This window comes from Pyxicephalus adspersus, chromosome 4 (assembly GCF_032062135.1).
Source record: "Pyxicephalus adspersus chromosome 4, UCB_Pads_2.0, whole genome shotgun sequence".
In the NCBI taxonomy this organism is placed as follows: Eukaryota; Metazoa; Chordata; class Amphibia; order Anura; family Pyxicephalidae; genus Pyxicephalus; species Pyxicephalus adspersus.
Window position 1 is genome coordinate 149,086,062 of NC_092861.1, and position 15,911 is coordinate 149,101,972.

At 41.8% G+C, this 15,911-nt stretch overlaps 1 long non-coding RNA gene across 1 annotated transcript in view; it reads right to left on the minus strand.

Moving 5' to 3' along the window:
• LOC140329592 (uncharacterized) overlaps positions 1-15,911 on the minus strand; it is a 39,854-nt gene that overhangs the window by 8,645 nt on the left and 15,298 nt on the right. The window contains exon 2 of the long non-coding RNA XR_011920512.1: positions 7,396-7,478. This is a non-coding gene — a long non-coding RNA (uncharacterized lncRNA). The remainder of the gene's footprint in view (positions 1-7,395; positions 7,479-15,911) is intronic.

Consider the following 15,911-nt stretch of genomic DNA (forward strand, 5'->3'; position numbering starts at 1 on the left):
ATTACGTCTGGTTGGTTTTGTGCAGATTTTACTCTTGTAGAGTAATAGTTGTGACTAGTAAGTCAAATTTACTTTAGCTAATTTGTATATTTGTGCTTAATGTGTTATCGAAGGGCAAAGAAAACAAATCCATGAGCAAATGCATGGAAATAAAACATTAAGTTACTGTGTCCATCAGGTTTGTTTGCTATAAGTGGGTTTTCTACTCCAATACTAGTCTATAGTTAGAAAGATGTCAACTGCAGGTGAATTGTGTGGAATTCTAAATCTCAGAAGCTTCCTGAACAGATGAGTTGGTTCAAGCTATAAAGTTGACCAGTGTAAAAAACTGCATTCATCATGATTGCAAAGAATGCTTTTATCCCAATGCAACAATGAAATCAAGTTCAAGGAAACCCTTCAATATAGAAAACTGTTTACTAGCTGGTAAGTGTGTTGGGAATTTTTGGAATTTGGTTCCTTTATTGTCGATTCAAGGCTAGATCATGAAAGTTTGGCTATTAAAGCTTTTTGATTTTCCATTATCTACCCCCTACATACTAAGAACAATTTCTTTCCTTTTGTAACATTGTTGCCAATTTCCTGTAAGTTGCTGCATAAACTCCCGGCAAGTGTGCGTGGTGTGATTCATAGCAAACAATAGCAGCAAGTGACTCTCCTTGAGATGAAGGGAGATAAACATCTTGTTTCTATCTAGCACAGAGGAAAAAAAACTCTTTGCATATTGTAGAGAATGGTTTTACGCCTTGATAGGACCCCGAGGTCACCCATCTCTTTGAGATGTCTGTGTCTATACGACAGCCTCCGCGTGCGGTTGTGTGCCGCAGCAGAAAAGGCGTTTATCTATCCTGCCATTTTTATATAAACTGCAGCCTCACATGTGCTAATGGCTCTATTGAACCTCGTGAATTGACTGCACGTGCAATGGGAATAATAAAAGAGAAGGAAGAATAGTCATTGTGAACCTCCAGACAAAACAACTTTTGTACACAGTTGAAGTACAGTGCCAAAGGATGAGTAAACCAATTCATATATTCTATGATTCTGCCATATCTGTTGTGCTATATATGCATAGTGTGCAGAAATTAGTGGCAGATGACCCAGTTTTTACTGTTCTTTGGGGTACCAGTAGACACCATCGCACCAGTGAACCCATTCTGTAAAATTTCCTCCTCCAATAGGTGCTTCCAACAGCCAACCAAGTTTCTTTTTCCAGCATATGGGTGGCTCCAAGTGTGCAGAAAGAATAAGTCCACAAATACTCTACTTGTCCAGAACAGGATGAATGGGTCACCAGAAGGACCAGGCCACCTACTGTTCCACCGCAGAAACAAGTACCCATGAAGAATTAGTCTGCAGAGATTTTTCATTCCTGGAATAGAATTATTAGGCCAGCAGAAGGAACAGGCCACCTCCACTTCTACCACAGAAACCAACCAAAAGCCTCCCCAAGCAGATTACATTTTCAGAGGCTCTTCTGATCCAAAATAAGATCACCAGACTACCAGAAAAAAAACAGATCACCTCCTGTTTTACTGCAGATTCCAGCCTCAAGCACCCAGGAAGAAGTAGTCGTCATATCTTTCCTGTGTCCAGAATGAGATCTTCACGAACACCAGAAGGACCATCCTACCGGGGCCCTTGGAGGCCCTCCAGCAGGTGCTTCCAACAGGTAAACATGTCTCTCTCTGCTAGGAAATGAGTTGCCCAACGCATATGGGAAGAATTAGCACATAGAGGCTCTCCTTGTCCAAACCAAGATCACCAAGTCACCAGAAGGACCTGGTTGCCTTGTACTCTACTTTAGATACCAGTCCAAGAGATTTAGTCTGCAAAGGCTCTTCATGTCCAAAACAGAAGAAGCGGGCCAGCAGAAGGACCGGATCACATCCCATATTACCACTGATACCAACCTAAAGTATTCAGGAGAAATTAGTCTGCAGCTCCCCTCATCCAAAATGTGATCACCAGATCACCAAATAAAACAGATCTTCTTATCTTTTTCAGCAGATACCAACCTGAATCACCATTGAAGACTTCTTCAATGTCTGAAATAGAATCTTTAGGGCTCCATCCAAACCAGGCCCTCTCCTGTTCTACAACATATGGGACATCATTTGGGACCCTCCAGCAGGTTCTTAAAGCAGGTATCTCTTCTAGAAAACGAGTTGTTCAAAGCACATGGGACAAATTTAGTACACAGAGGCTCTGCTTGTCCAGAACAGGATCATGAGGTCACCAGAAGGACCAGACCACTTCCTGTTCTATCAAAGATACCAGTCTAGGTGCCCAGAAAGAATTGGCTAGCAGTGGGTATTAATGTCCAGAACAGAAGCACTGGGCTAGTAGAAGGACCAGAACACCTTCCCTCTTCATCCAATGTAGGATCACCAGATCACCTCCTCTTTTTCAGCAGATACCAGCCTGAAGAACCCAGAAAGAACTAGTCTGCAGACTTCTTCAATGTCCAGAGCAGGATCCTTAGACCACATTCAGACCAGGCTCCTTCCTGTTCTATCAGATATACAGCCTTTGGGACCCTCCAGCAGGTTCTTCAAGCAGGTTTAGGAAATCTAGGAAATGAGTCACCGGCAGATACCAGTTTAGGTGCCCAGAAAGAATTGGCTTGCTAAGGCTATTCATGTGCAGAAAAGAAGCACCAGGCCAGCAGAAGGAGCAGAACACATCCGGTTCCATCACAAATGCCAGTCCAAACCACCCAAGAACAATTAGTTTGAAGATCCTCTTTTCTTCCAAAATAAGATCAACAGAAAACAACAGATCAACTCCTCTTCTTCAGCAGATACCAGACTGAAGAACCCAGGAAGAACTACTCTGCTGACTTCCTCTGTCCAGAACAGGATCTCTAACCAACCAAAAGGCTCAGGCCTCCTCCTGTTCTACTACACATACCAGCTCTTGGGACCTTCCAGTAGGTGCTTCCATCAGCCAAACAGTTCTCTATCTTCCATGAAATGAGTTGTTCAAAGCAGACAGAAAACATTTAGTCCACAGAGGCTCTTTGTGTCCAAAACAGGCTCACCAGACCCCAAGAAGAACCAGACCATCTCTTGTTGGACCATAGATGTGACTATAAAGGATTAGTCCACAGAGACTCTGCTTACCCAGAAGAAGATCACCAGGTCAGCAAGGAAGGAATTTTTTCCCCTGTTGGAGCAAATTATACCAGGGTTTTTTTTTCCTTCCTCTGGATTAACTGTGTTTATAGGGTTTCATATCTGGGATATGTTTATTTCCCCAGTGGTTGAACTTGATAATGTATCAAGACCTATTTCTTTTTCAATCTAACTATGTAACTATGTAAGGTCCCTGAAGGGATGAGGTCACCTCTTATTCCCAAAGTGCCCAAAAGGAATTTCTCTGCAGAGATTCCCAATATCCAGAACAGGATCACCAGAAAAACCCAGATCACCTCTTGTTCTACCAGAGATATCAGCCCAAACCACACTGGAAAAAATGCTGCAGAGACTTTCCTTACCCAGAAAAAAATCAAGATCAATGTATTAGTATCTATTTATTTAAATTAAAAAAGAGAGATACTATTTATTTTACTAATCAAAATGTAAAAACAACGAATTTTTATCTGTAGCTTACATAGAAAATAAAGTCATTTTTACAGTAAAGTAATAAAAAATTCTGTTTGTCTCCAAAGGACAATGAATGAATTCCTTTGTTGTGTCAAGCAATGAGAAAGTCATTGCAGACCAAACAGTCTCATAAAGGAAATGTTAAAAAAATGCCCCCTATACCCTCTATCCTTGGGGGTATACAGGTACGGGTGCTGATATGACAATCACCATTCCCTATCCCCTCTCCTAATGTGTGCTACTCTCTTAGATTGTAAGCTCCTATGGACAGGGACCTCCCCTCCTCCGGTATCACTGTCTGTATCTGTTTGTCATTTCCAACCCCTATTAATGTACAGCGCTGTGTAATATGTTGGTGCTATGTAAATTCTGTATATTAATAATAATAATAATAATAATAATATTTAAAGAACAGGAATATTTGGTGAAGCCGATCACTGAACGCACATGTGTGTGTAAACGTGCGAGTGTATGTGTGTCGTCTGTTTCATATAAAGCACCCACCCCCAATTCTGCACCGATACGACTGCCTAATAAGTAGCAGACGTGGAACCTGAAGGTATTCTGTACATTGCTAATAGAATGCATAAACCACAAAACTTTTACTTCTCCTAGCCATATGAAGTCACTTTTTCCACTCTTAAATACCCCCCTTCCTTTTATTTCTTTCTCTGTAAAAGTACAGATTACATCATTGGAAGACAGTGAACATCTTACCATGTCTCATACCAAAATAATCAATAGTATTGCTTCATGTGAAAAATCCTATATTTTCACATTTTTATATTTTGATAATTAAAGCAGAAGTCTTTAACAATAAAATCACCTGTAGTTTTTATTTTCACCACTAGATGTCTGGGGTGAATGACTGCCAATATCTATCATAACCTTTGAGCCCAGGCTGTCATTCACCCACCTCCATGGGGGAAGTTATGAGGATGGCCTGGCACACAGTACTGCAGCATTTATTAAAGCTCCTCAAGACTGGATAATATAGACTAACATGGGAGAACCTAAGTGACCCAGCAAACCTGGAGGGGATTTTTATTATTTGGCAAATGTTTCAGCCCTGGACCTGATGCATTTTAGATTCTCCAATGATAGTCTATCCTCTTCAGTGTTCGAGAGCTTTAATAAATCAGATCCAAAATAATGCTTCTTTATGTAAATGGAATTTTGTGATGCAGTAATGTATTTATATAGTGCCTTCATATTACAGAGCGCTGTACAATAAATAGGGGTTTCAAATAACAGACAGATACAGACAGTGACACAGGAGGAGGAGAAGTGCCCTGAAGAGCTTACAATCTAAAAGGTGGGGAAGTAACACACAAAAGGAGGGGAGATATGGAATGGTGGGAAGTACTAAGGGTTTCAAGGTTTTGAGTTCTCTTTTTAATGAAAGTATATATTTTATTATTTATATATTCATATTTTCAAGATATTTGTGATGTTCCTAAGAATTGAGTTGCCTATAAAGTCCCTATAATTGGCAGATTGACAAAAGATTGCATTTCGGGTTCCTGTATAATCCCTGGCACGGATCCGGGGCAGTGGCACACGTTGTACCACCCCATGTTGGCTCCTGGTAAGCAGTATAAAGGGTTTGTCCCAATTCCTGTACATGAAACGGACGCTGGACCTCTCTGGTCTGTTACAAAAAATGAAATAATAACAGATCTTATTACAACATATTATAAAAGTGTAAAAGGGTTGGGAGCGCTGGATCTGGGCTGGCCAGGGGTATAATTCTACTGGAAGGCTGCAAATTATTCCTGATCAATTCATATCTGAATATTCTGCTAGAGCCCATTCATACATGTGTGTTACATTTGGCATTTTGGATGTTTGGCAGGACATTCATTTTGTATACAAAGTAACAAAAATCCTGAATTGTGGCAGCACACGGTACGGGCATGGAGTGCTATTATTCCTATTAAACAGTATTTATATAGCGCCAACATATTACGCAGCGCTGTACATTAAATAGGGGTTGCAAATGACAGACAGATACAGACAGTGACACAGGAGGAGGAGAGGACCCTGCCCCAAAGAGCTTACAGTCTACTAGGACGTGGGGGAAGTATCACACAATAGGAGGGAGATATGGAATGGTGGGAAGTAGTGAGGGTTTAGGAGACAGAAGACGGGTAGATGAGGTTGAAGAGTTGGGATTTTAGGGCTATTTTATATGTACAGAAAGTAGGAGCAAGCCGAATAGGACGAGGAGACCATTCCAGAGAGTCGGGGCAGCTCTGGAGCCGTGCGTGTGAAGAGGTTATGAGTGCTCCTTTAATTGAATGACACCTTCCTGCATCAATGCATTGTTACAACTCAGAAATGAAGCTCTGTATCTAAATCTCCAGCATTTACTAAAGCTACGTACACACGGCAGATTTTTATCGCCCGATAATCGGCATCGGCCAATTATCGGGCGAAAATCTTCCGTGTGTACAGTCGGTGTCGTCCATCGTCCGGACGACCGACCTGCCGGATCCACGGACGATGGACGACAACCGATCGTAATGAAAGGGAAGGGGAGAGCGCGCAGCAGGGTGCCGCTCCGTCGCTCTCCCCCTCCCCTCTCCATAGAGCATGAACGGTGCTGTATGTACAGCATCGTTCATGCATCTTGCAGCCCCTTGTCGTTGGAAAGGATCGTGAAAGATCCTTTCCAACGACAAAAATTGCAAGTGTGTACGCAGCTTAAAGCTTTGTACAGATGTCAGATTACTGTTGCTGGAAATGAAGTACCAGCGATTTTTGTGATTGTGTTTGGGAACAGCTGAACAATGGGCGCTGTGCACACAGAGCTGTTCTGTTCTATGGAGAAGGGAAGGGGAGGGTAAGTGAGTAGCACCCCACTGTGCTTTCCTCCTTAAGATTGTTTCTGAATGGCCATCATCAATCTGCCAGGACAAATTGATACATGACTGCTGTGCACATGCTAGATTTTCGCCTGAGCATGACCGTTTTCTCTCGGAACAATCATCTGACGTGTGTATATAGCTTAAGCGCTGAACCTTTAAACCTCGAAACATGGAAGACTTACACTGCACACAATCCCTGACATTGACTGACACATAGAGAAACAACAATACGTCCTGACGCTGCACAGACTGACAGATCTCTAGGCAAAGTTATATATAGCACAAGAAAAAATATCAATTCTTATTCCTGGATGTGAATGACGATCATCCATCATTACATTGCGAATGGAATTTCAAAACACAGCTTTGTCCTGATTGTATCTGATTTCAGGAACTCGGCACCTTCCCGTTACCATTACAGAATGGAGGATTTCCCCAGCGAGGTGACAATGGCGTCTGGTGTACATAAAGGTAAATGTCAAACAGCTGAACACATTCTGCAGATACCTATGTGTATATTCATGCCAAGGGGGGTGGTGGTTTTTGTGATTCATACCCCAGGCACCTGTAGAGCAAGGAAGTTGATTCTGGTAAATTCCTTCCTATGTGATCATGCAGTATATTGGTGTAGGGAGATATAGGGCCCGTAATACTTTCATCAGTGAACCTGGGTGATCCAGCAAACCTGGAATGGATTTCTTAAAGGTCATTTTCTCTTTGTTAACAAATGTTTTCAATCCAGCACCAGATCCATTCCAGAATTGCTGGATCACCCAGGTTCACTGATGAAAGTCTTGCTTTGAAGAGTTTTATTAAATCAGACCTATAGTTTGCTCATATTGACAGTTAATGTTCATTGCAACCACTGAATTACCATTGGGTTCCTGCATGGTGTGTGATATGATTGTATTACATACCTGCATAGAAGATAAACCCAACCTGTGACATCAGCACTTGGGATGAAGTTTCTAGTTGATCTCATTGTGGGTTTGCCTTGAACCTGGGCAAAGAAAAGTAAAGAAGAAATGAGTAAGGAGGGGTACTGATAATGCTGAATGGTTAATAAATCGAGAGAATTTCATTGTGATTTAATTTTAATTTGATTTGCAGCTTAATTTACTGAATGTCTTTGTCTGAAATGTTTCTGCAGGGACAACTAACCTGAAATGTGCTTGAAAAGAATTTACAAATCTGGCTTTGTTTCCGCAACCGTGCCGATAGGATGATGAATGGCTTTATTTGCACCTGAGACTCTTTCTGGCCACTTGCACCTGGCTCCCTTTCTGGCCAGCCCAGACCTCCATTTGTACCTTGCTCCCTTGCTGGCTATAAAAGTGTGAATAGAAGGTCTTAGCTGAACTGGCAAGACAACCAGGTGCTGCAAGTGTTTGGGTTAATGCAATGGATCCAGGAGGAATGGTGGGCGAGAGAAGCCAGCAAGGGAGCCAAGTGAATGGGTGGTCCAAGGAAGCCAGCAGGGGCCAAGTGTAGCCTTACTCTCTATTGGTACCTGGTCCTCTTCTGGCTAGTTTGGACCACCCTTGAACATGGCTTCCTTGTAGCACCTGACTTATTTGTCCAGACCCTCCACTTGCAACTGGCTAGCAAGCAAGTAAGCCCAGTGCTAAGGACGTCCATGGTAGCCTACATGGTAAACCATGCCAATGAAGGGTCTGAGCTCAAACAGCTAAGGAGCTGACCCTACCTCAGTGAGGGGCCCTAACGTGTGCTGGTGGCAAGCTCTGGATTCCAATGCATGCTTCTTCCTGCAGCTAGTTGGAACCATTTCTGGAACAAATGTTGTTCCCACCGGTGGCCTCCAGTATGGGTATCTTGTTGGGTAGCGTCCAGTCCCGGGTAAAAGCTCTTTAAATCCAGTCTCAGTACGTAAGTATCCCTTTATTCCCCCTGATGGTGGCCCTGGGGCTTCTATAGTTGTCACTCCCTCTCAATGTAATATCAATATTAATACTAAGCGTGAGTTACCCAGAACTTGCCAATGAAGTATGTACAGTGCTGCTTATTAGATTGGTGCTTTATAAATACAGTATAATAATAATAATGAAGTATTTAAATATACAACATTCAGTTCCATTCTGTTCCAATCCAATTTTATAAACATGAACTTTCCCTATAACCCAAATTAATTCACGCTTCTTACAGGTGAAGCTTTTAGTTTGGATAAAAAATGTTATAATTGTACAAAGTTTCATTTTATTGAGGATCTGAAACATTGTCAGCAGCTAGAATTTACTGCCAGGACTCCTTCTTCTGTCTTCTATATCTCTCAGAGTCAGGGGCCCCTTCATTAGTTATTGAAGCAAAGTGAAAGGCGGTGAGAGCTTCCAACCTGTAATCTATAGACGATGGAAACCTCTGACAATCTATTTATACTCATATATCGATGCAGCAAATGTAGCAGCAGGCAGACAAACCTTCCATAGACATTAATATCAGCTCTGATCTCTATTGGGTGCTGGGATGAAAAGATTTTATATTTCTTTGTCTTCTATACTGGGAATGTTATATCCTCCATAATTCTGAGATAAGAATGGAGGATGTCTAATGTATCACAAATTTTAAGATAAAGGACCACACCCCATATATGCAAATCATAAGGAGATAATATGCAAATCTGATGGTTAATTAAGTGCTTTCCACCATTTCTTTTCCATTTATATGATTTTTATATCAAGATATATATATGAGATTGAATGAAAGACACTTTAGGTGCTTCAAGCAGATTCAAGGGGGAAATAATATAATATAATTTAATAAAATATAATATAAAATAATTTAATATATAAGATATAAATATATCACGAGCAGTGTCAGTATAAAAACTTAACGTGTAATATTATTATTATTATTATTATTATTAATAATAATAAACAGGATTTATATAGCGCCAACATATTACGCAGCGCTGTACATTAAATAAATATCTTGCAATATCTCTGCTATACAAGGGGGGAAGCCAGTTGCTTGTGTTGAATTTTAAGGATCCATACTGATAGAAGGACAACTGGCTCCTCCAATGACCTACTAATGACTTCCTCACTCATAACCTCCTCACAGGCACCGCTCCAAGACTTATCCAGAGCTGCCCCGACTCTATGGAATGGTCTTCCTCGTCTTATTTAACTTGCTCCTACTTTTTCTACCTATTTAAAAAAGAACCAATTGGTACCATGGGAGATGTAGTATGGGTGGTTATTGGGGAAAGTCATATTGAGTGCTTGGGACAGTCTAGGTAAGTGCAGGAGTGTGCCCCCCCCCCCCCCACACACACATCTATTCTACCCTAGTAAAGTTAGGTCTCTTCTACTCAGTGAAGACATTATTTTAGGTATGGTTCTGTTCTTTAGGTATAGTTATAGTTCACTACACTGATGTAATGCAAAATAACAAGAAATCTGCAGTGTCATGCACAGTCATACATTTCCATCCCTGCACTCCAGCATCACATTCAAAGAAGTGTTATTATTGCACAGTATTTATATAGCACCAACATATTACGTGGCGCTGTACAAAGTCCATAGTCATGTGACTAGCTGTCCCTCAAAGGAGCTCACAATCTAATGTCCCTACCATAGTCAAATGTCATTATTACAGTCTAACGTCAATTTGGGAGGAAGCCAATTAACCTTACTGGGAGAAGAAACGCACACAGACACAGGGAGAACCTGCAAACTCCATGCAGATAGTGTGCTGGCTGAGATTTAAACCTGGGACCCAGCGCTGTACCACCCTACATATGTCCCCGCTCCTCTGCTAATGGAGCACAGACACAGATTGGGCTGCTTTACTGTACATTCACCGCCCTGCAATAAACCTCATTGATGTGAATGAACCTTAACCAAAGAATTAAGTTGTGGTTCCGGGAACTTTGCAAAGTATCAATCACATTTCCCTCTTGGCCCGCAGCCTGGTATCCATTTCAGATATGACCGCATCCAATTGTTACATTTCATAGAAACCCTTCCAGATCCCAATTTATTGTTTGCCAGTTATGTTCCCCAGCGCTGAGCTGTCAGAAGCGTTTGCCCCCATCGCCCTGCTCACCAAGCATTGGTGAATATGCTAATTGGCTAATTATTAAACATTTACAAAGTGTTGTTCTGTGAATAAACGGAGTATAAAATGTATCAGGACATCACCTTCATGAATTAAGGGGGTTTGAGGTCCAAGAAGCACCAATTAGTTAACTGCTGAAGCTTTCCAGCAAATATTGCAACTGTAATAAAATCAAAGAGTTCCCCTAATATACCCAAAATACAGTTCTGTGTAATTCACTGCAGTCGGATTGCAAGGAGCCCCTGGGTGGTAATTGCTGAAGCTGCAATTGGGTTGCCTTTTCTTTTCTCCATGTATCAACAGCTATGATCAGATTACCAAGAGAGGATAAAAATGTGATTGAGGACTGCACAGCAAAAAGTCTGTAGCACAACCAACAGAAAAAAAGTTTCTCCGATCACTGAGAAATGGTCCCCATCCAGTGCCTGGACTTTCTGAGAAAGGTTACATATGTGCTGATACAGTGTCTGAGAGGCAATGCTGTAAGCATTTAGCAGGGTCATGGTCTAAAGCCGCATACACACGTGCAATTCTTGTCGTTGGAAAGGATCTTTCACGATCCTTTCCAGCGATAAGAACCGCAAGATGCATGAACGAGTGTTGTACATACAGCACCGTTCTGCTCTATGGAGAGGGGAGGGGGAGAGCGACGGAGCGGCACCCTGCTGCGCGCTCTCCCCCTTCCCTTGCATTAGGATTGCTCGTCGTTCATCGTTCGTCGATCCGCCAGGACGGATCCACGGACGATGAATGACGTGGGCTGTACACACGCCAGATTCTTGCCCGATATCCGGCCGATGCCGATTATCGGGCGAGAAAAATTTGACGTGTATACGTAACTTTAGTCTTAGTGTGTCAAGCAGTTCAGTGAGTCATGGTACTACACGAGTATATGTCCTGAGCATGGACAGTTTTAAACAAAATAGGGCCCTGGTCAAATATGAAGTGTTGGCTAAATGATCCGCATTCCAGCTCCCTATACGCTCTGCAATTCTTTCAACTGGGATCCTGGAGAAGGTTGGAGCTTTGGGAAACTCCCCAGTTTGCATTAACCTAAAACTGGCCCTGCACCTTTGCTAATGGAGCACAGACACAAAACAAAGGAGATTCGTGATTGATTGTGCCGTCAGCAGGGGCAGAGGAGACCTGATAACAAAGGTTAGTAAAAAATCTAGAATAGCTCTGGATAGGGAGGAAGATATGGAAATCCGACTGGCAGTGAGGCGAGTGTACGCGCACACTCGAGTCCGGACCACGGTAATCCGCGATCGATGGCCGCGCGTACTTTCGCGCTTCAAGCGAGCGCGGATTTTATTGATGAATCAGGGGCAGTGTGTGAGAGGCAATGCTGTAAGCATTTAGCAGGGTCATGGTCTTAGTCTTAGTGGAGTCAAGCAGTTCAGTGAGTCATGGTACTACATGATTATATGTCCTGAGCATGGACAGTTTTAAACAAAATAGGGCCCTGGTCAAATATGAAGTGTTGGCTAAATGAACCACATTCCAGCTCCCTATACACTCTGCAATTCTTTCAACTGGGATCCTGGAGAAGGTTGGAGCTTTGGGAAACTCCTCAGCTTGCATTAACCTAAAACTGGCCCTGCACCTTTGCTAATGGAGCACAGACACAAAACAAAGGAGATTTGTGATTGATTGTGCCGTCAGCAGGGGCAGAGGAGACCTGATAACAAAGGTTAGTAAAAAATCTAGAATAGCTCTGGATAGGGAGGAAGATATGGAGCAAATTTTAGGTTTGCTCAGAGCTTAGTGTTATCATAGAAGAGGGAGTTCTTTCATTTCATTTCATTAAACAGGAGAAAAAAAGAGTTGTCTGCAAACTATAATGCACAGCATGCCCATGGAGTATGAGAACAGTATGTAGATTCATGGATAGACTGAGGAAGGCTGCTGACAGGTTTTTCCTAATAATGGCTTCATTAGAGAAATTTACCCTCACTTCCTGTTATGGTAATAATAGTTTCACCATACAGAAATTGAGGGATAATCTGCAACAGAACCATTCACCTCTATTGTGTTCATCTTTGTTCTTTTATTTCCCGGCATTCACCTTTTTCCAGCTTTTTTCAGCATTGACAAAAGAGCAGATGTGAGATTAGAAAGTCTGGGTTTTGCCATACTGGGCCAGCTGCACACGTGATATTAGAACCAATGTTATCACCCAAATGCAAGGGATGCCAAAATTGACAACATAGTGGCATCCCCGCTTTCCCATGGCTCACCACTGAAAGCCATAATGCAGCCTCTAGTCTGCCGTGGCCAGGATCATAGGAGGCAAAGCTTCCGTGGCCTGGAATATGTGCCACAAGGAAGTTTGGCACTGGCTATCCCCTACCCCCCAAACATGTCACTGTACTCCCAAGGGGTGCCGGTGTTGCCAATCCCTAGGTATGCCTAGAAGCGTCTGATAAAACTCTGCCAGTGTGACAGGGGGCATGACTGCGCCAATACAGATAACACAGACGTTGTAATCTTTATCGTAAATTATCTTTATGTCACGCAACTTCTTTACCTTTACCATACATAGAGAGTCGCGGTTCCTGAACTTTCACCTGAACAGTTTTTATGTGACCTTTAATGATTCGTAAAGAAATGAGTGAAAGGAAAGAATGTTTTCAGAGGGTCACAGAAGAAGCAGGAAATATTTTTGCAAGTCATCTTCCTCATCATGTGGACACACAGAGCAATGAATAATTTAGATTCCTAAAAAGAAAGGTTTTGGAGTTTTTGGATAACTTTTGTCAAATTTTGTTATATTTATTTTTATCAAATCTTTATTTTACAGATAAACATTTAACACAATTAATGACACCATTGGCATGGTCCTTATAGAGCTTTGTAGAGTTTCCAAAGAGTGAGCAGAGCAGAAACTGTTTGCTTTCAGTTGCTCTCTCTTTGCAGAGATACATTGCACAAGGCCAGCCAAACTATGTCCAAATGCAATGTGCTACTTCCTCCTATGGGGAAAATGCCCGGTTGGGGTCCCCCAGCCCTGACACCAATGCTTTATTCCTTATCCTAAAGTTGAAAGTCATAAACTTATGCTGTGCATCCTGCTTAGTCTTGCAGCACAGTGCCAAAGGGTCACGTTGGCATCAATAGCTTGATATACAGGCTACAGGGTTAATTTAGATGTTTGATGAAGCACTCTATTTTATTTTATCAAATTGGTAATAACATATTCTTACTGATTGGTTCTGAACTTATTAAATTGATTGTCCATATAATTGATATTTAGTGTATCAATGTAAGTGTAATCAATGGAACCTCAGTTGGAACAATTTCCAGGAATATGATGAGTTTTTGAGACTCTCAATCAATTTCTGTTCATTTGACTTTTTGACAAATCTTTCATGAGCTTATCTAAATTGTACCTCTGATCAAACTGACAATTGATGATTGCTTGATTGATAAGGTCAAATGATAATGATCGACTTGCATTATAATTAATTAATACTTTGCATGGCCTTGCAGGATGTGTGATAATTTGATTGATTGGTTTGAGATCAATGGTCATCATTCATCGAACTACAGTCAGACTGAATGGCCTTTAACTTGATGTTGTTCTTTAGCAATTTTATTGATTGCAGCGTCTGTGCAAACGTACAAGAAGTACGGAAGTTGCAGCAAAGATACATGCTGCATTTTAAAAGAACTCTATAAATATGTTATATTTTTTCTTAAAATATCACTGAAAATAGCTTACCTCTAAAACGTTATTCCATCTAAAATATCAAGGACTTAAATTAAACCTTGGGGGCGGAGTCAGCCCTGATATGTCATCGATGCTCCGCAGGTGAGATCTACCTGCCATATTGCATAAAAGACTTGTCATTGCTCCCTCTAGTGGTAATCTGTATATCAGAAATTGTGATGGAAACTGGCGGGTCAATGCCAATTGGTAATGCCGATGAAGTGGTCAGGGGCCCACCCCATTCTCTCCCAAAATGTCAAGTCATGATGATAAGCCAAGTGCCATTATCTGGGTTACCCCCCCACACTTGAGCCTCTTCTTAGCAAAGAGATATAATATCAGGGGGCAGTACGGTGGCCCAGGGGTTAGCACTCCGGCCTTTGCAGCACTAGGTCCCTGGTTCGATTCCCAGCTAGGACATTATCTGCATGGAGTTTGCAGGTTCACCCCGTGTCTGCATGGGTTTCCTCCGGGTACTCCGGTTTCCTCCCACATCCCAAAAACATGCAGTTAGGTTAATTGGCTTCTCCCCAACAATTGACCTTAGACTACATTAATCACATATGACTATGGTAGGGAAATTAGATTGTGAGCTCCTTTGAGGGACAGTTAGTGACACGATTATGGACTTTGTACATCCCTGCGTAATATGATGGCGCTATATAAATACTGTATAATAATAATATGAATTATTTACTAAGACCTCAGAACTATGCTATACACAGCATATATTATTTAGATATAGTTTAATATATATATTAGGTAAGAATTATCTAACCTGGGAAAGGATGGTTATTTTTTCCCACTCCAGATTTATGGAGCCCATTGACCTTATTTTCTTCAGTATAGTTACCAATATGACTTGGTCACCTTCCCGCCCCCAGTCTGTGATTGGACAATAATCAGCAGCATTTCTCCCCCTATGCTGTTCTCTATTTCCTGCCATCTCAAATACATGAGATGAGGAGAATACAGGAAGTCAATATAAAGTCAAATTCAGGTATTTATGTTAGCTGCATTTAATATTACTCCTTACAATTTTTTTATCTGCTTGGATTTTTGCTTTAAGAAACAGTTCTTCCCCTTTAACTCTCTGCTTAGAATTCTTGGCACTTGATGCTTTTTTTTTTTCTTCCACGTTCATCTGAGATCAACACATTTTGAAGTGCGATTGTTTCATGTTCCTCAGGAAGTCTATAAATGTGGAACACTCGAGTCCCCGAGGTTCACGCTGCGGCCCTTAGACACAGCTTATCTCCACCTTACAGGAAGCGCCTGCAGAGCGTTCGTGTTTTTATTCCCTGCTTCACAAAAGGTGACTTTTGCTTTTAGCTGGCGGTGAGTTTCTGCTGCCATGATGCAGGCAGATGGGACCTGACCTGAAAGAGGACCTGTCAGCGGGAGAACAAGCACTGCAGATATCATTATCAGGATAGAGCTGTTCATTTACATTGCCCAAGGAATACCGGACAGCTCCGAGGAGGTTACTGTTGTTCTCATGGATGCACTATACACATTGGGCCTGATTTATTAAAGCTCTCCAAGGCTGGAGAGGATACACTTTCGTCAGTGAACCTGGGTGATCCAGTACACCTGAAATGGATCTGGTCCAGGATTGAAAACATTTGCTAACAAATAGCAAGT